This window comes from Macrobrachium rosenbergii, chromosome 29, assembly GCF_040412425.1.
Source record: "Macrobrachium rosenbergii isolate ZJJX-2024 chromosome 29, ASM4041242v1, whole genome shotgun sequence".
Classification (NCBI taxonomy): domain Eukaryota; kingdom Metazoa; phylum Arthropoda; class Malacostraca; order Decapoda; family Palaemonidae; genus Macrobrachium; species Macrobrachium rosenbergii.
This window is the reverse complement of record NC_089769.1, coordinates 495,949-518,448: the sequence shown is the minus strand read 5'-3', so window position 1 is coordinate 518,448 and position 22,500 is coordinate 495,949. Positions and strand designations below refer to the sequence as shown.

Sequence of the window (22,500 nt, the reverse complement as noted above, 5' to 3'; positions counted from 1 at the left end):
CAAATACACACAGATTTTCGAATACAACCGTAAATGTTTTGTCTCATAAAAACAGTACATTGATATTTGCAACAATTCGCGAAAAAAACGGTAATAGCTGCTATCATTTTTTTTATTGCAACTCCAATAATCCCACTGAATAACAGTTATTCGCTCGCTATCAGTAAAGGTCATATTCTTGATTTTATTACGCTGTTAACGATTACCATGCTTTAATGAAACTCTCCTGTTGTTTGTGTGTGTGTGTATATATATATATGTATATATGTGTGTGTGTGTGTGCATATATATACATATAAAAAATATATATATATATATATATATATATATATATATATATATATATATATATATATATATATATATATATATATATATATATATATATATATATATATATATACACTTAATAAAGGTTTTAAATGGGAACCAAATATGTCTTAATAATATTGTACCCTGAACATCCTCGTTTGGAAAAATGTAAAATCAATCTTTATCGCCAACTACCAATTAATGCAATGTATTATGAATAACGTGCTGGCTGTTTAGAAGATCAAATTGTTACAGAACAGTTCACAAAATAATCCTGAACATTGCTGTCTCTGAAAAGAATAGGCTGACAGACTGACAGTTTCATCTTGGCCCAAAACTGCAATGTCAAATATTCCACCTGGTTCAGTCTTCGCGGAATCCTCTGGTCTCCAAATATTGAAGCAAGGAGCGACTTCATTCCTTTTCTCTGCTGTTGGCGTTTCCTGAACTCCATTTGGATCGGTTTTATTTACCATTCCGTCGTATTTGTTTATCTGTCACTTTTCACTTGAACTTGTCTCTCACAGAAGGCTGATTTCCTTTGGAGACTTCTTGGGTTTATTACAGTTGTTGACTCTGTCCATAAGAGTTTTCAGCACAAGATTCAAAGAAAGAGAGATGGAAAGATTATTATGCAAAAAAGAACAATGCAATACTGTGCTAACTACGTCTGTACCACAATTTATATAGAAACGTCAGGCACTTATAGTCCGATTTCTGCATATTAGATCCGTTGGGTTAATCAATTCTCGTCCTCAGAGTTCTGTAATGATTATTGGTATCAGTATGCTTCACAAAAATGCCTATATATGGGGTGTTTATATCAGTAAATTAGTTGTAATACTGAATAATAAATAGGCATTCGAGATACAATAAAATTTGTATTTTGATCATTTTCCAGTCATGTATATTTACAGAATTATGTGTGAGCAATTGTAGATGTACCATTACCACTGTAATTAAATGGAATGCAGATTAAGTTATCTCTCTCTCTCTCTCTCTCTCTCTCTCTCTCTCTCTCTCTCTCTCTCTCTCTCTCTCTCTCTCTCTTACCTACTTATATATATATATATATATATATATATATAGAACAAATAGGACGACGAAAAGGAGGTGATACATATTCAGCTTTATTTACAGCCAACGTTTCAAAGCATGGCTTCATCATCAGGGCTAAAATACAAAAATAACAACAATTAAAATCAATACAAAGGACTCAGTAAAATCATTAACGTTAAAATATAGATATTAAAACCGAAACATAAAAGTTAAAACCAACCTAACGCCTCAAGAAAAGAAAACTGAGTGACCAAGAAGGGCACCAAAAGGACGAAGAGAACTCTTAAGCAATAAACAGAGGGGCAGAAGAAGACTGACTATTCAAAGATGGAACCAGTTGTTTGATGGTTAACGACTCGAGGATATGGAGAGAAGTTTCATCAGCAGCTTGCTCTAGGATTTCAAAATCGTCATAGCAAATATAAGCTTTGCATTGTTTAGAATGTTCCCTTATGTTAGAAAACTCCTTCTTACTCAATGTACACCCTGTTCTATGGCTAACGCCACGATGAGAGTCAACTCGCACTTTCAGCATTCTTTTGGTGGATCCGACGTAAGTCCCGAGATTACATCTCGGGTAAGTATACTTATAGACCACCAAAGAACGCATAAGGTTGGGAACAGTGTCTTTAAATCTAAAAAGAGAGCCAATTGTTCTTGGATTACTTAGAACAGGTTTGGGATTGATACAGTAAAAGTATTTCTTTAAAATCTGCCTCAGCGTAGTTAAAAATTTTTCATCGTTCGTAAAAGGCAAGGAAACATAAAAATCAAGTTTAGGTACTGTAGGTACAGGAATTTTTGGTTGAAATTTATTATTCAAGAATTTTTTGAGATATTTCTCAAATAAAAGTTTAGGGTAGCAGTTATTCTGAAAGTATTTTCTAAGGAACTCAACCTCATTATGAAAAGAGAGCCAGTCTGAGGAGAGAGAAAAGGCTCTGTGCAGTAACGTTAAAATACTATTAAGCTTAAAACTGTAAAAACATGAACTATAAAAATTTTTGAACCAAGACCAGTATACGTTTGTTTCCGGAAGACAGAAGTGGAGAAGTGCTGGTTGGATCTGGTAATTAACACATCAAGGAAAGGAAGGCACTCATTGTTTTCATGTTCTATGGTAAATGTAATACTAGGATGGAGATTGTTAGCGAATTCTAAAAACTGTTCAGCAGCCCATTTACTTTTAAAAAGTAGAAAAGTATCATCAACATACCGTTTATAATATAAAGGGCGAAATGAGGATGAACAGTGGCTAAAAGCATTTCCTCCAAATGACACATAAAAACATTTGCCAGAACTGGACCCAACGGAGATCCCATAGCAACACCGTCGACCTGCTTATAATGCTTTCCATTGAATAAAAATCTGTGTCCAGCACAGCCAAATTTAAAAGTTTTTCAAAATCGTCTCTATCAAACCCTTGATAGATAAAACCTGGTTCTATAAAAATCTTATCTAAGATAATTTGTATCGTTGCCTGCAACGGTACATTAGTGAAAAGCGAGACAACATCAAGACTTACCATATACAGATCGAGGTCCTGAGTAACAATCTCTTTGGAAAACAAAGTGGAGTTAGTAAGGGTATGCTCATTTTCTGAAAATGGTTGTAATAGTGGAACCAAAAATTTTGCTAACTTATAACTAGGAGTATTATAAGTTGAAGACAGAATTAATAGGTTTTTAAAATCACTTAAGGACAGAAATAAAATCAGCGAACATACTTATTCGGATCTGTACACATCTGGTTCTTCTTATGGAGTTTTATATGGCTTACCGAAAGTGCACAAGGAAGGAATTCCACTAAGGCCTATTTTGGCCTCTTATAATACTCCTAGTTATAAGTTAGCAAAATTTTTGGTTCCACTATTACAACCATTTTCAGAAAATGAGCATACCCTTACTAACTCCACTTTGTTTTCCAAAGAGATTGTTACTCAGGACCTCGATCTGTATATGGTAAGTCTTGATGTTGTCTCGCTTTTCACTAATGTACCGTTGCAGGCAACGATACAAATTATCTTAGATAAGATTTTTATAGAACCAGGTTTTATCTATCAAGGGTTTGATAGAGACGATTTTGAAAAACTTTTAAATTTGGCTGTGCTGGACACAGATTTTTTATTCAATGGAAAGCATTATAAGCAGGTCGACGGTGTTGCTATGGATCTCCGTTGGGTCCAGTTCTGGCAAATGTTTTTATGTGTCATTTGAGGAAATGCTTTTTAGCCACTGTTCATCCTCATTTCGCCCTTTATATTATAAACGGTATGTTGATGATACTTTTCTACTTTTAAAAGTAAATGGGCTGCTGAACAGTTTTTAGAATTCGCAACAATCTCCATCCTAGTATTACATTTACCATAGAACATGAAAACAATGAGTGCCTTCCTTTCCTTGATGTGTTAATTACCAGATCCAACCAGCACTTCTCCACTTCTGTCTTCCGGAAACAAACGTATACTGGTCTTGGTTCAAATTTTTATAGTTCATGTTTTTACAGTTTTAAGCTTAATAGTATTTTAACGTTACTGCACAGAGCCTTTTCTCTCTCCTCAGACTGGCTCTCTTTTCATAATGAGGTTGAGTTCCTTAGAAAATACTTTCAGAATAACTGCTACCCTAAACTTTTATTTGAGAAATATCTCAAAAATTCTTGAATAATAAATTTCAACTAAAAATTCCTGTACCTACAGTACCTAAACTTGATTTTTATGTTTCCTTGCCTTTACGAACGATGAAAATTTTTAACTACGCTGAGGCAGATTTTAAAGAAATACTTTTACTGTATCAATCCCAAACCTGTTCTAAGTAATCCAAGAACAATTGGCTCTCTTTTTAGATTTAAAGACACTGTTCCCTAACCTTATGCGTTCTTTGGTGGTCTATAGTATACTTGCCTGAGATGTAATCTCGGGACTTACGTCGGATCCACCAAAAGAATGCTGAAAGTGCGAGTTGACTCTCATCGTGGCGTTAGCCATAGAACAGGGTGTACATTGAGTAAGAAGGAGTTTTCTAACATAAGGGAACATTCTAAACAATGCAAAGCTTATATTTGCTATGACGATTTTGAAATCCTAGAGCAAGCTGCTGATGAAACTTCTCTCCATATCCTCGAGTCGTTAACCATCAAACAACTGGTTCCATCTTTGAATAGTCAGTCTTCTTCTGCCCCTCTGTTTATTGCTTAAGAGTTCTCTTCGTCCTTTTGGTGCCCTTCTTGGTCACTCAGTTTTTTTTCTTGAGGCGTTAGGTTGGTTTTAACTTTTATGTTTCGGTTTTAATATCTATATTTTAACGTTAATGATTTTACTGAGTCCTTTGTATTGATTTTTAATTGTTGTTATTTTTGTATTTTAGCCCTGATGATGAAGCCATGCTTTGAAACGTTGGCTGTAAATAAAGCTGAATATGTATCACCTCCTTTTCGTCGTCCTATTTGTTCTATATATATATATATATATATATATATATATATATATATATATATATATATATATATATATATATATATATATATACATATACATGTTTGTATGTGTGTGTCTGTGTTAGTAAATACATCTTCATACTTTTGCAAGCCTTACATCCTTAATCTTCTTCATTGCATTCAACAAAAAAATATTAATTCCCCAACCTTTGACATTTCCCGTCATCAGATTTGAATGGTTTTTACTCGTATCACATACGAGGAAATTTAGTGAGATATTGTCTTGGCATTATACAAAGGTCACACACTGCTTTTTCAACTCCAGTTACTCAGTGGTTGTTTGTACCAACGTTCAGGGGGCTGGAAACCAGCCGTTGTTGCTCTTTTGTTACCGAGTTACGAAGAGTTTTATTACTGCGTTTATAGGAAATGTTTCAGAGACGTTTAGATCCAACGTTTACGTCTGACAATCATGTCCAACGTTTGTCTGAACCTTAGTGTCCAACGCTTAGCTGAACGTTTATGTCCAGTGTTTATGTCTGACGTTTATGCCCAACTTTACGTCTGAATTTATATCCAACGTTTATTTGAACGTTTACGTCCAACGATTATCTCCACCGTTTATCCGAACGTCTGTCTGAACGTTTATCTATTACATTAATGTCCCACGTTCATTCCAACGTTTTTTTCTAAACGTTTATGTCCAACGCTTATGTTTGACTTTATATCCAACGTTTTTGGGCAAAGTTTATTTCCACCGTTTATATTATACCGTTTGTATCCTACGTTTATCTGAACGTTTGTTTCCAAAGTTTATGTTGATATCCAACGTTTGTATCCAAAGTTTATCTGAACGTTTATATCCAACGTTTACGTACAACGTTTATGTCCAACGTTTTAGTTTATATCCAAAGTTTATCTGAATTTTTTATCTAAAGTTTATCTGAATTTCATATCCAAAGTTTATACCCAAAGTTTATCTGAACAATTATATCCAACGTTTATAGCCAAAGTTTATATATAAAGTTTATCTGAACTTCACATAAAAAGTTTATCTGAATTTTATATCCAAAGTTTATCTGAATTTTATGTCCAAAACTTATCTGAATTTTGTACCCAAAGTTTATCTGAATTTTATAACCAACGTTTATATCCAAAGTTTATCTGAACATTTATATCAAAAGTTTATCTAAATGTTATATCCAAAGTTTATCTGAATTTTATAGCCAAAGTTTATCTGAATTTTATACCCAAAGTTTATCTGAATTTTATATCCAAAGTCTATCTGAGTTTCATGTCCAAAGTTTATATCCAAAGTTTATCTGAATTTTATATCTAAAATTTATCTGAATTTTATATCCAAAGTTTATCTGAATATTTATATCCAAAGTTTACCTGAATTTTATATCCAAAGTTTATCTGAATTTTGTATCCACAGTTTATTTGAATTTTATATCCAAAGTTTATCTGAATTTTATAACCAAAGTTTATCTGAATTTTATGTCCAAAGTTTATATGAATTTTACATCCAAAGTTTATCTGAATGTTTATATCCAAAGTTTATTTTCAGAATTTTACATCCAAAGTTTATTTGAACGTTTACATCCAAAGTTTATCTGAATTTTATATCCAAAGTTTATCTGAATTTTATATCCAAAGTTTATCTGAATTTTATATCCAAAGCTTATTTGAACGTTTATATCCAAAGTTTATCTGAATTTTATATCCAAAGCTTATCTGAATTTATATCCAAAGTTTATCTGAATTTCATATCCAAAGCTTATCTGAATTTTATATCCAAAGTTTATCTGAACGTTTATACCCAGCGTTCACGCTCTCCAGAACCAGAGTAGTACTGTTTCCCCCTTAAAAAGAATTCGCTCGCCATTCAACCTGCTACATATAACGGCGTACGGATTTTCCCCAGTCATTTATTTCCTATTTTTTTCCCGAAATTGCAATATCAGGCCGAAGGAAAACAACCGAAATAAAGGATTTCAGGAGAGCAGTTGATACCATTTCTCATTTATATTGAACTCCCCTAATATTTACTGAAAGGTCTGGCGCTCTTGTGTATAGTTACGGGTTGAATAAGTGGCCGTAACGCGTTGGTAAACGGTTTTGCTCTGCGGGAATGTAACGTGTTTGCTGTCTGAGAGAGAGAGAGACAGAGACAGAGAGAGACAGAGAGACAGAGACAGAGATAGAGAGAGATAGAGAGACACTGCACTTGATGATTCAAAATCACACGGTTCTAGGTGCTGTTAGAATGATAATATCTTATAATTCATCGAAGAAATTTAGAATATTCTGTAGATTTTGTGTAAAAACTAACTCTTGAGTGCACTCATCAGTTCTTAGACAAAACTGTTATTCATCAAAGTTAAATCGTAAACAATGCTTTTAGAGAACTAACTTGTCTCACGAAGAAAAAATATTCTGAATATCACTGGTGCTTAGATATGCATTATTAAAAGTAATAGAGAAGCTAACCAATGTTATATTTTGTAATAAACAACATTTTTAATCCAGTGATTAAATAAATGAGGCTAGAGGGCTGCAAATTGGTATGTTGATCATCCACCTTCCAAGCATCAAACATACCAAATTGCAGCCCTCTAGCATCAGTAGCTTTTATTTTATTTAAGGTTAAAGTTAGACATAATCGTGCGTCTGGCAACGACATAGGACAGCCACCACCGGCCCGTGGTTAAAGTTTCATGGACCGCCGCTCATAACAGCATTATGCCGAGACCACCGAAAGATCGATCTATTTTCGGTGGCCTTGATTATACGCATTAGCGGCTGTACAGAAAACTCGATTGCGCATTTTTTACTTGGTTTTTTCCTGGCTTATTCATGGAACCTTGAATGCTAATCAGTCACATTCATTTGTGCTATATGAACCGATTTCTGCTTGACTAAAATATTAATACGTTTTATAAGTTCCTCGAAGTTAGAGCAAAATCACAACTCGTTCCACAGACTTCTATTCCAAACAAGACCTTTTTTACCCTAAAAGTGAAAAATCTCAAATCGCTTGCAATTACATTTCCCCAAATTCTCGGCCATTAAATTTAGCGATAAAAATGCGGAATTTTATGTCCATTATATTCTCCAAGTAGCACGATTAATAAATGGCAATACTGAATACTGGTAATCCAGAATTCAGTATTGCCACAGTTCGGTCAGGCGTTGCTTGTTAAATTTAATGCTTGCGTGAAAGACATAAATATATCTTGAATATTAAAGATTTTTTCCATCCCTCAATTTTTGGCGAAGTCTGTTATGACTGGCGAGAATTTTCTGGTACTAACGGAGTGTTGGAACGTCGTGACGAATTACAATACACATCTTTAGTATCGAATAAAGAAGATTGGCATCACGTTGTAATGGAGCAATCTTCTAATTACCAAAACTAATGTTCAGACCCAGTTACCCTTCCTAGGTTGAATGTCGAAAGATTAATTAGTCGTAGTCCAATGGCCACTTCTAGAAGGAAAGGTCAGAATGATACCACAATTCTTTACGAAGAGGAACTGCTGAGAGCTAACGCTTGACCCATTCTGAATTGTCGTGTCTTAGAAGGAGATGACTGTGCCTAAGGAAAGTGTTGAAATTCACAAGGCAATTTCCCCTCTCCTATATAGATCTTACCTAATTTCCATCAAAGGTCTAGGGGTGATGACTGCTGTCTTGAAAGCGCGGTAGTTATGGTAATTCAGTTCTGCTAAGGCGACAAAGTCGTGGGCACCCCATCAGTAGTAATGTTCGGCTGAGCCCATCATTAAACAGTCTCTCTCTCTCTCTCTCTCTCTCTCTCTCTCTCTCTCTCTCTCTCTCTCTCTCTCTCTCTCTGCAGAGAACATTAGTATCAGTTGATTCTAATATATACACACTTTGGCCCTTTTTGTTCCAACAACTCTCTCTCTCTCTCTCTCTCTCTCTCAGTGCAGAAAACATAGATGCAAGCTGATTCTTATATATAAACACTTTAGCACTTTTTGTTCCAACAACTCTCTCTCTCTCTCTCTCTCTCTCTCTCTCTCTCTCTCTCTCTCTCTCTCACCCCCCCTAAAACTTGCTGAGAGCGAGAAGTAGCAATCACAACGCTTGTGCGGCTTGTGTTTAGAGTACACAGAGGCGGGAGAGAGATCTGTCCTGTTCAAACACTGGTCACAGAACTTTATTATTCATTTTTAAAAGCCTTTTAGAATAATCAAGGAAAGGAAAGGAGATGAAAGTGGAAGTTCGTTGTGAAGGATTCAACTTGATAAGTTCAGCTTTCGGTGCAAACTTTCCTTTCTTTCTTTCAGTCTTTAAGTCTTTGGCTGAAAGTGCTAATGGACAGAGTCAGTAGACGATAATAAACAAATAAGCACAAGAGGGCTCCAAGGGAAAATCAGCCGAGAGAGAGAGAGAGAGAGAGAGAGAGAGAGAGAGAGAGTTGTTGGATCGAAAGGTGCTAAAGTGTTTATATATAGAATCAACTTGTATGTATGTTTTCTGCACTGACAGAGGAGAGAGAGAGAGAGAGAGAGAGAGAGAGAGAGAGAGAGAGAGAGAGAGAGTTGTTGGATCGAAAGGTGCTGAAGTGTTTATACATAAGAATCAACTTGTGTGCATGTTTTCATGTATGGTTTCTGCACTGACAGAGAGAGAGAGAGAGAGAGAGAGAGAGAGAGAGAGAGAGAGAGAGAGAGAGAGAGAGAGAAAATTTAAAGGAAACAGTGATTAGATAAACAAATATAAGGGAATAGAAAATAAAACCAATACCCCTGAAATTCAGGACACGTCAGCATAGAGAGGGGATGAATTTGCTCCTCGCTTCAACATTTGGAAACCAGAAGATACCACAACTGCACTAGGCAAACCATTCTACATTTTCTTTGTAAGCCAAGCTAAGACTCCTTCCAACAGTGGTGTCACCCATCCACATATATAGTAATTTTTGACACAAGTGTTTACAACTTTACACCATTGTCAGTCACTGCCCGAAGCTGGTAGTAGCGGTGATGATGGTATTTTATATCTGTATACATTTGACAAAGCACGCTGCACTTTATAGAATTTATCCAAAATTATAAATGTCCACTGCAGATTATAGAATTAATCCAAAAATATCAATGCTTATTGTAGTTTATAGAATTCATCCAAAAATATCAATGCTTAATGTATTTATAGAATGAACCCAAAAGTATAAATCCCCACTATGATTTATGTAATTAATCCAAAAGTATCAATGCTCACTGCAGTTTATAGAATGAATCCAAAATTTTAAATGCTCACTGTAATTTATAGCATTAATCCAAAATTATAAATGCTCACAATAGTTTATAGAATGAATCCAAATAGTATAAATCCTCACTGTAATTTATGGCATTAATCCAAAAGTATAAATGCTCACTGCAGTTTATAGAATGAATCCAAAAGTTTAAATGTTCTCTGTAATTTATAGCATTAATAGAAAGGTAAAAATGCTCACTGTAGTTTATAGAATGAATCCAAAAGTTTAAATCCTCACTGTAATTTATAGCATTAATCCAAATGTATAAATCCTCACCACAGTTTATAGAATGAATCCAAAAGTTTAAATGCTCACTGCATTTTATAGAATTAACCCAAAAATATACATGCTCACTACAGTTTATAGAATTAATCAAAAAGTATACATCCTCACCACAGTTTATAGAATTATAATGAAAAAATATACATGCTCACCACAGTTTATAGAATTAATAAAAAAGTATAAATGGTCTCTGCAGTTCATAGTTTAGTCCAAACGCATAGCGAGAGAAAGCAGACATATTCCGTTGTTGAAAGCTTCACTGAATCTTGACAGAGTTGCACTCATTAATTAAACACAATATCCTGCTGTTATTTCATGGAGTTGGCGTAACTTTAACGAGAGGAGTTTACTGATGCATTGAAACGTATTATTAAAAATAATGATGCTTAAAGAAAACAAGATCGTGTGAAAAAAATGGAGATTTGTCTTAATTAGACAGAGATGCTTTGTATTGCTCATATTTATTTTGTCTTTTCTGATTGGTTCAGTAATTTTAATGAAAGGAGGTGAAGTTTTGTAGTATCATGTAAATACTTTTTTAATTAGAAAGACAGGTGGATGAAGAAAACAATATCTCTTGAAAACTAAGGGAGCTCTTTCTTAATAAGAGAGTAATAATTTGTATTATTTATATTTCTGTTGTATATTCCCTGACTGGTATAGTAATTATGATAAGAGAAGACAATGTGTTGGTAATAAGTAAATGCTAAGTTTTTTACAGCTGGCATCACAAACCATTTATGAGTGCTTCCGAAGCTACATAATAATTTATATATTAAATAACACAAAAAAGCAAAACTTATCGTGCGATATCTTTTGCCAGCAGGAAGTGACCTCTATCAGGGCTCGCTCAGAGCTGAACCATAAATAAAAAAAAATATTTAGTACAACAAAAAGGAAAGGAAGTTTGATACAAAATGTGCAACATTTCTTTCTCTTTCTCTCTTGTCCTGATAAAAATAATAAAAAAAGAGTTTTGATACAAAGTGTACCAAACATTTTTCATTTTTTTTAAATGTATTAAAAAATCCTTAAAAAAAAAGGTTTGATACAAAACGTACCATAATTTTTTTTCATTTTCTTTTTTTCTTGTCTTATAAATCATTAATAAGAAGTTTGGTCCAAAATGTAGCAGAAATTTTTCTTTTTCTTTTAAATCGCTTCAAAAATCATTAAAAATAAGAAGTTTTATACTAAATGTATCACAAATTTTTCTTTTTTTCTTTTAGATGTCTTAAAGATCGTTAAAAATAAGAAGTTTGATATTAAATGTACCCCATTTTTTTTATTTTTCCTTGTCAAAAAATCATTAAAAATAAGAAATGTGATACAAAATGCACCACAGATTTTTCATTTTTCTTTTGAGTGTCTTAAAAAAATAACTAAAAACAAGAAGTTTGATACGAAATGAACCACAAATTTCTTATTTTCTTTTTTCTCGTCCTAAATAAATCCTTAAAAAAAAAAGTTTAATACAAAATATACAACAAATTTTTCTTCTTTTCTTTTAGATGTCTTAAAGCTCATTAAAAATAAGAAGCTTGATAAAAAACGTAACACAATTTTTTTTTTTTTTTTTTTGTCTCGTCCTAGTTGCTCAGCATGAGGAAGGAAGTATAGACGACCCTCCGTCAAACCAAAGCTGTTTCATCTGTGCCCTATACATAACGTATGAAGGAAAGAACTTATAAAAGGGGGAAAAAACGACTGTGTATTAAACCAGGCGACCCCTGACAACCCCGGCCTCGAGAACCGATATTTCTTGTCAAATTAGACAACCGCTTCGTAAAACCGGGGTATTTACTATAGAGAAGAAGTTTATAGAATGATTCTGTGGTGGTGAGAATCTTTCGTGCGTTAAATAGCACAGCTTGTTCTTATCCGAAAACACAAGATGTTCAGAGTTTTACATCATACGACGAGAGAGAGAGAGAGAGAGAGAGAGAGAGACTGACTATTATCTGAATGTTGCAGTGATGTCATTTATAAAATAATTATAAAAAGGTTCTCTGTAAGAACTCAGCACTATTTAGGAGGTTATGCAAAGCCACTGTTCTAAGGTAATTGGTGTATCTTTTTACGTTAATCAGAAAGTTTGGTATTCAAGAAATAATTCATATTTATTCTAAAATGGCATGACAGTCACAGTTCACCTTATATAATGCCCTTTCTCTCTCTCTCTCTCTCTCTCTCTCTCTCTCTCTCTCTCTCTCTCTCTCTCTCTCTCTCTCTCTCTCTCTGTAAATATACATATATATATTGTATATATATATATATATATATATATATATATATATATATATATATATATATATATATATATATATATATATATATATATATATATAATTATAAATAAATATATATATATTATATATATATGTATATGTATATGCGCGTATGTGTGTATGTGTGTGATTCATTATTTAATCCAATAGCAGACCTCCGATTTAGGTAAGCATATTTTTCACTGCCTCTCCACACACAAAAAAAAAATCTTTATGATTCTGCTGTTGAATGTTTTCCCTTCTCAATTTTTTTTTTTTTTTTTTTTTTTTTAGCTTTTTGCAGCAAATACCCCTTCATATTTTTTCCTCATTTCTAGCATATTTAATATTCTCTTTTCGAAGGCTATTTATCATTCGCTGATGAGCGACTGATTTTTTCCCTGGTCTCTTGATACTTTTTTTTTTTTTGTGGGGGTTTTTTTTTTTGGGGTTAGGTGGGGTCATATGCCCACAGTTCCTCGTTTCCTGTTCTATTTTTCTGGAATGAAATAAAATTATTCCTTTACTCTTAGTTGAGAATGTCGGGCAGTTGGAATCTCAAAGCAATTCTCAGTGTGTTTTATAATTCACTTAGATTTTTATCTTTTTGTTTATTTATAAAATATATATATATATATATATATATATATATATATATATATATATATATATATATATATATATATTAATTTTTCATTTATCAATACTTAATCTCTTTCTGCATTTCCTATTACCTTCTGTAACTTCTTTCAAATGAACACCATAATATTCTTTGGAAGTTATAGAATTTCAAGTCAATGGTCCCTGTGGTGGGCTTGACCTATATGAATAGGGTTTATCTTCTGAATAATAATAATAATAATAATAATAATAATAATAATAATAATAATAATAATAATAATAATAATAATAATCTCAGTTCAAACTTCAGGAGTAATCTCCTATTCCAGTCCACCACATGAAAGGCTTCCATGTGGCCTGTCTGTTTACAAGTCAGAAAAGTGGAATGTTTTCTTTTTTCTACTCCAGCAATGTGTTTGGATCATCGCCTCATGTCTTATTTATTATCCCGCTTTTTCCACTCGAGTAATCCTTAATGAATGATTCAGAAGCGGAGCTTTCGCTGTACCTTCGCGCATGCGTAATATGAGCCTTGCCGGGTCTTTCGAATACAGGTGGCAGCTGGTATAAATAGGTCGTTTTAAATTTTCTATCTTTCGACGAGTTCGGGCGCCTCCTCATGCAGTACTCAGAATTTGTTTCCTTTTAGTTTGATGTGCAAGGAAACTATTGTGCCGGCTTTGTCTGTCCGTCCGCACTTTATTCTGTCCGCACTTTTTCTGCCCGCCATCAGATCCTAAAAACTACTGAGGCTAGAGGGCTGCAAATTGGTATGTCGAGCATCCACCCTCCAATGATCAAACGTACCAAATTGCAGCCCTCTAGCCTCAGTAGTTTTAATTTTATTTAAAGGTTAAAGTTAGCCATAATCGTGCGTCTGGCAACGATATAGGACAGGCCACCACCGGGTCGTGGTTAAATTTTCATGGGCCGCGGCTCATACAGGACACAGCTTAAAGCCCAGCCGCAAGAGACAGATATGGAGGTCAGGGGTTACAAAGTCCAGCCACAAGGGAATAGGCTTCGGTTTGGACGAACCACCTCTGATGATGTGAAAATTGAACAAGAGCCCCTGAACCCGGTACCACCCAACACTGACCCGGCCCTGGTTTTTGTTGAACATCACTGTAGTCTCTGCAAGCGCAACAGCAACAATCGGAATGAGTTCGCCCGTATTATTCTCGACGACAAAGAAGAAAAAATAAGAAACTCCCCCCAAAAAAAATTTGTTACCCACAAAGAAGTTGCGTTTATGTGGTCACACGCTTCTGAGTGAATACACTTGCTCTATGTCTTCAAATTGCATTGCTTGAAGAAGCGCCAGTGTCTACCTCTCCAGGTATGGCTAGCGTTGTGAGTATTATAACGGCACTCGCTTTCTACACTGATTGAGAAAAGATTCCCATTCCTACTTTTCGCTTTGTATCCCTGACCTCCATTCCTGTCTCTTGTGGCCAGCGATGAATTCATAAACTGGTTTACTGACGTCGTGAAGCACCGCTGAGAACAACCTCATTAAATAAGAAAAAAAAAGGTAAAAACTAGGAGCTGGAGTCATAAAACACTTGGCCTCCCTTGAGATGTTTCCTGAAGTATGTAATTACCAAAAGGCCTGAGGGTAATCTGAAAGGGCAGAGCCCCGCGTTTTCATAATAGTTTTCTTGTGAGATTCACGACAGGATTAAGGAACTTGCATAATCTCTGGAATGTCTTTTGTTTTCAAAGTTTTTCTCTTGTGGTTTTACTGATCAATCTTGGAATATTTTTTTTATTTAAAAGTTTTGATGTTTTGGTTTGCTAATCAATCTTAGAATATTTTTTTTTAAGTTTTGTTGTTGTGGTTCTACTAAACAATCTTGGAATATTTTTTGTTTTAAAAGTTTTATTGTTGTGGTTTTACTAATCAATCTTGAAGTATTATTTGTTTTAAAAGTTTTATTGTTGTGGTTTTACTAATCAATCTTGACGCATTATTTGTTTTAAAAGTTTTATTGTTGTGGTTTTACTAATCAATCTTGAAGTATTATTTGTTTTAAAAGTTTTACTGTCGTGGCTTTACTAATCAATCTTGGGATATTATTTGTTGTAAAAGTTTTATTAATTAAATATTTTTGTTTTAAAAGTTTTGCTGTTTTGGTTTTACTGATCTATCGGAAAACTTACACGTTTTCTTTTTAATTATTATTTATATAATTACCATTTAATAAGAAATATTGCACTGTTTTATAATCAAGACGACAGATGCAAAAAGTAGCTGATGATATGGAAAAAAATATTCATTTTAAAATTACCAGTTATATAATTACCATTCTGTAATGGTTATTAAAGCAATGATTAACAAGATTCCCAGGAGAATATTCTACTGTTTTGATAATCAAAACATAACAGATATATAAAGTATCTGGTGATTCTTTGGCAGTATGATGCCGGGTTAAAATTCAGACTTTTTTTTAAAGTTACTCTTCTCCTTCAAACTATTATTATTAAAATGGTTTAACCAGACCACTGAGCTGATGAACAGCTCTCATAGGGCTGGCCTCCTTCAAACTACAAACACCATTCTTGTGTTATAGACAATCAGGTAATGTTATGTTCAGAAATATCAAATTTATACTAAGTAAAATCTTATGGTCTTGGCTGCTGACAGAATTTAAATATCTCTTGTTTTCCATCTTCATCTGAGGACAGGTTTTGAAATGTAATTTAATTATGTCAGTGTCTGACGAAATATATATGAAAGAAATAAAGGATGGTTCTGTCTCTAATTTAGAGAAATTAGCGTTTGAAGGATACACGTGGAGGGTGAAATGTAGAAATTTATATAAATTTTCTGTATTTTAAATACTATGTTTTTATATTTTATGTTATGAAGAGAAGCACTGTCAAACAGGCACCTCAATGACCATCTCTCATGAAAGACAGATAAAGAAGAAGAAGGAGAATAAGAAGAAGACAAAATGCAACCCCTGAGGATACATGTGGAAGGTGAAATGTGGAATTTTATATAAATTTTATAATATTTCATATTTTAAATATTATATTTTTATATTTTGTATTATGAAGAGAAGCACTGTGAAACAGGCACCTCAATGACCATCTCTCATGAAAGACAGAAGAAGAAGAAGAAGAAGAAGAAGAAGAAGAAGAAGAAGAAGAAGAAGAAGAAGAAGAAGAAGAAGAAGAAGAAGAAAGGAAACCCCAGAGAAAACCTGAAAGACCCTTGTCTTGAGAGCAGAGGAAATGGCCAGAAAAAAGAGAGAGAGGAAACCAATTTGTGGCCGGGAGAAGGAGTCTTGTTGATTAGAGGCAGTGGTCGTTGATCAGTCCAATAGCTTTCAATTTATTTTTTGGGGGCGGAAGAAAGCCAATAGGAGAAACGTCTCACATAAGGCAGATATTTCCCAGAGAACGAGTGGGGGACTTCATAAAGTTTCAGAAAATAGGAGGTCAGGAATGCACGTAGGAAATATTATGCGTCTTATAATCGTCTTCTTTAGAAAATGTTTAGTAATACGAATTTTCTTGTCTCTCTCTCAGACAGTTCAGAAGGATTTAAATTACTGTCTGAAAAGAGGGAGTATTTTGCTTCTTAGAGAATTGGCATCAACTGGAAGATTTGAATTATCGACAGAAAAGAGAGAGTATTTTGCTTCTTAGAGAAGTGTCATCAACTGGAAGATCTGAATTATCGACAGAAAAGAGAGAGTATTTTGCTTCTTAGAGAATTGGCATCAACTGGAAGATTTGAATTACCGACAGAAAAGAGAGAGTATTTTGCTTCTTAGAGAATTGGCATCAACTGGAAGATTTGAATTATCGACAGAAAAGAGAGAGTATTTTGCTTCTTAGAGAATTGGCATCAACTGGAAGATTTGAATAATCGACAGAAAAGAGAGAGTATTTTGCTTCTTAGAGAATTGGCATCAACTGGAAGATTTGAATTACCGACAGAAAAGAGAGAGTATTTTGCTTCTTAGAGAATTGTCATCAACTGGAAGATTTGAATTACCGACAGAAAAGAGAGAGTATTTTGCTTCTAAGAGAATTGGAATCAACTGGAAGATTTGAATTACCGACAGAAAAGAGAGAGTATTTTACTTAGGCATCAGAACAGAAGTGGAATATGTAGGAGAAGAGGTAAGGATATACATAGGGTACACTCAGCTGCAGTCCTCTTTGTCTATCCTAGCCAAAACTTGTTTCGCAGTAATGTAACTGTGACATATATAAAATCTCTGATCGCTTGCCGTTAAATTGTTACTTGAGTGAAGATGCATAATCTGGTATAACTTCAAAACTCACGACCATTTAAAATGCCTCGTCAAAGTTAAACTTACGCAAAAAATCTATACATATCCAAAACGAAAAAATATATGAACTCGCCTAAAGTAGCTATAACAAATTTGTTGACGCATGAAGGAACGGAGCTTTATGAATGCCCCTTTTATGATAAAGCACCAAAAATGTGAACCCTTTTTCTCGGGTCTTTTGGAGTGATAAATGATCAGTGATCAATTCCTTTAAATCTTTGACCTTTGCTGGAGGACCTCGTGACTTATTCGAGAATTTTCATGTTTGATGGGCGTTGCGGATTTATAAGCTCTTCTTTTTTTTCGAAAGGCAAGTCAGTGCGTCATAAATGATTCAATAAATGGTTTTTGGATGACGCGTCACGACTTAATCAAAGGATTTATTTTTGTAGCCGACGCACTTCTAGTATGGAAATATTTAGGAGTGGGAGCGAACAAATGATTAAACAGAAATTCGGGACTTTTTATACATAAAACTGGATAAGTGTCAGGCGGGCGGAAGAATGAATATAAAGATTAAGTCATCAGAGCAGTTCTGAATAAAAGGAATATATATGTATATATATATATATATATATATATATATATATATATATATATATATATATATATATATATATATATATATATATATATATATATATATATATAAATATATATATATCTATATATATACAAAGATAGGGAGAGACAAATAGATACACATGCAGGTATAGACACATGAAATTAGAACAGGAAAAAATAATGTCCATCTCTTCACACGTCCCAAAAACCATTACCATGACACCTCTCTTTTGTGTGGGGGAATTCCTGCTCATATCAAAAATTTAAAAAAAAAAAACGCCCCAACCCATTTTCTAGGGATGTACCTTAATTTCGTTTCTTTGAATTCATATTGTCTTTCCCCCCCCCCCCCTCTCTCTCTCTCTCTCTTTCTCTCTCTCTCCCTCTCCCTCTTCTATCAGAAATATAATTTCGCCGGAAAATTCTTTTCCCAAATATCAGAAACCTTTTCTCTTCCATTTTCAGTCTTTATTGAATAATTCTGCTCCCTCTTTTTTTTTTCTAAGGCCATTTGCTGCGATCTGTAATAGGGGGAACAGAAGGAAGGATCGTGTCATTAGTTCCTCCTGATAATTCTTCATTTCGGGGCCATGAAAGTCGACCAGGTGGAATTTCAGTGTATGGATTTTCACTGCTCGTTCAGATGTTTCTAATTAAAACAGTGGTTCTCAACCGGGGGGGGGGGGGGTCAGTAATTTCCAGAGGGGGCGCGAGCCCTAGGGATAAATTAAAAACTCTCTAATTATCATCGTTATTCTCTTAACAAGAGTGAGGAACTATTATTCAGAAGTTTATGAAAAAAAGCAAAAGTTTCCTATAGTCTACTACTCTGGTTAGACTCGTTGGGCTAACCATGTTTTGTAATTATTCACCTCCCTCCCTATCCCTCGAAACCCCTTCTCTCTCTATCTTTTTCTTTATTTTCCTTTAAATCTAGGAGGGAACTTTACTCGTAGATGCAAGGGGAGGCGTGGAGGGAAGGCCCAACTCTTACAGGGGGCGTGGTAATAAAAAGTTTAAGAACCACTGACTTAAAAGGCTTCTAGCTGCGTAGTTTTAAAATTACGTGAAAAATATTAACCTACGAGTGTAGTCTAAAACCTTGCTATCATAGGAAGTACTTCAGTAGTAAGGAATTGATGAGAAATGTTAAAAAGCTTGACCTAATATCTTCAAACCCTTGCTTCATAGGAAGTACTTCTGTAGTTAGGAATTGATAGAAGTATGTTAAAAAGCTCAACCTAATATCTCTAAACCCTTCCTTCATAGGAAATACTTCCGTAGCCAGTTACTGATGATTAGCAGCTCTTATCAAAGGAACAATTACTATTTTCCATTAAGTGTGGAAATCAATAGGAAGCTCAATATATATATTATTTTCCCTTCAGAATAAAAATCAATATGAGACCCAAAGGTAGAACAAAGGGGTTTCATACTCAATTTCAAAGAAATAAAATCATAATATATTTTACTAATGGCGCCAACTGCTACATCCGCCTGATAAACAGGATGTGACGTAACATTTAATGAGCCTGGAATCGAAAATAAATTAGAATATATTAAAAGATGTTGTAGGTATAGGGTTGGGGTGTCATTAAACGCATTATGGTAAATAGTTGAATTATTGCTACAATACTTTTGTTTCAATCTCTCTCTCTCTCTCTCTCTCTCTCTCTCTATAATATATATATATATATATATATATATATATATATATATATGCATATATATATACATATATATATATATATATGTGTGTACGTATGTATATATATATATATATATATATATATATATATATATATGTGTGTGTGTATATAAATTATTTAAATGTATTACCTTTCAGCAATTACCTCGATACTTCCCTGGCTAGAAAAACGAAGCCATGCATATTCAATTTGTTATGGTCTGACTCGAGAATTTTAAGGCAATAATAATAATAATAATAATAATAATAATAATAATAATAATAATAATAATAATAATAATAATAGTAATAATAATAATATTTCTTTCACTATCTGTAATATATTTCGTTTCCCGTTTCCCTGAATACTGAACAGAAAATGCTGAGATTAAACACCTACTGCATAACGGTATGATTTTAGCTGTGCGTTGCCTTTGCAATGAATATGAAATTTCATTTCGTATTTATTTTCATAATGGTAACGTTTGCGTGAGGGATGTAAATTGCTTTGATGAGGAAATGTGTATATATAAATGTATGTATGTATATGTATATATATATATATATATATATATATATATATATATATATATATATATATATATATATATATATATATATATATATATATTATATATATATATAAACATATATACGTATATTTATATATATATATATGTGTGTGTATATATATATATACGTTTCATTTGCCTTGAATGCGTTATCATTTGCCATATATTTCAGGCGTTGGTTGACTAAATACATTAGAGGATTAAAATATTCCAACTCTCGGGCGTTTGTTTATCTAGAGCAGTCTTCACACACACACCCTCTTAACTGTGTTTATCTCTCTCTCTCTCTCTCTCTCTCTCTCTCTCTCTCTCTCTCTCTCTCTCTCTCTCTCTCTTTGTGGACAGAGTCAATAGACTATAAACCCAAGAGGTCTCCCAAGGGTAACCAGCCTTCAGGGAGGGATAACTTATAGGGAAAGGTCATAGATAAATAAATTTGAGGAAAAAGCAACGGAAATCAATACACCAGAATTCAGGAGACTTCAGCAGAGAGCCGGAACAAACTAGTCAAGGAGTTTTTACTGTTTTTAAAGTAAATCTTAATCAAAAAGGTCTGACGTTAATGCTGACAGGACCAAATGCCTGAATTCTTTCATATAGTTCGTAATAAATCATACTTCAATGTTTACCAGGCCTAATGTCTCGTTGCTCATCGGAGGAGCCCGTCTATAATCGGCTTTAAAACTATTAGTCATTCGGGCTGGTGTGTGTGATTAGCAATAGGCCTTTTCGAAGCTTGATGGGAATGCAGTGATTAGATGATTCAAATGATAAATGAAGGCCTCAATGGTAGTCGAATTTCGTGAGGGTTTCACCAAAACAGCAACTGGTAGATCCATCAGTACGCTTCATTATTATTATTATTATTATTATTATTATTATTATTATTATTATTATTATTATTATTATTATTATTATTATTATTCAGAAAATGATCCCTATGCATATGGAACAATTCTACAGGGGCCACTGACTTGAAATTCAAGCTTCCAAAGAATGTGGCGTTCATTAGCAGAAAGTAATAAGCAATATAGAAAGAAGAGATCAGTTACTATAAAATGAAAATATAAATTAACAAATAAATGAATGAATAGATAAAAATATAAGCAAATAATTGAAATACAAAAAGAATTGTTTTAGGGTTATAGTGCTTGAACATCATTCCTCAGGGAGATTGTTCCACAATCCAGAGTTGTGCGGAATATAGCGGAATATAGGTCACCAAGAAAAAAAATATATATGCTATTTATTTTCACGTTTTTGGTGAATATTGCTTTTTCTCCAAACACAAAAAAGGTCACTCTCTTACAATATTGAGAAGCACTGAATTCCCTGAAAGGTTATCTAGGATAACCGCAGTAGCAGGGATATACTCGTATATAATATTCACCGCACCAGCTCACTGGTGTGGGTAAGTGATGCTTGATGCATATTTAAATGAACAGAATAACCGGAGTGTCACCCTGCTAGCCAGAATCAGGAAGATCGCTGGAGAAATCAATATGTTTTATTTTTTTCGTCAACTGCTTCTCTGCCAAGATAGCTGAGTCGAGCCTAATCTTAATTTAGAGATTATCTCATTTCTTTCTGTGAGTGTCTTTTAAAATTTACTTTCTTTTGCATATTATCCTTATCATGCCTTTTTTTTTGTACTCCCCCAACCCACAGACTGCCCTCTCTCTCTCTCTCTCTCTCTCTCTCTCTCTCTCTCTTTATGAGTGTCTTGTTCTTATATATATATATATATATATATATATATATATATATATATATATATATATATATATATATATATATATATATATATATATATATATATATATATATATATATATATATATATATATATATATATATATATATATATATATATATATATATATATATATATATATATATATATATTGCATATTATCCTTATCATACTTTCCTTGTTCTCCCCAACTCTCTCCCCCTTCTCTCTCTCTCTCTCTCTCTCTCTCTCTCTCTCTCTCTCTCTCTCTCTCTCTCTCTACGAGTGTGTGTTCATTACCTATGTTTCGTTTCAATTCATGTTCTTTACTCAAAAATTTCTTCTAGATGAAAATCCCATCTCTCTCTCTCT

At 33.5% G+C, this 22,500-nt stretch overlaps 1 protein-coding gene across 1 annotated transcript in view; it reads left to right on the top strand.

The window, feature by feature from the left end:
* The window catches only part of LOC136854461 (nephrin-like), a 66,649-nt gene that overhangs the window by 5,399 nt on the left and 38,750 nt on the right, over positions 1 to 22,500 (top strand). The gene's annotated exons all lie outside the window — the stretch shown is intronic.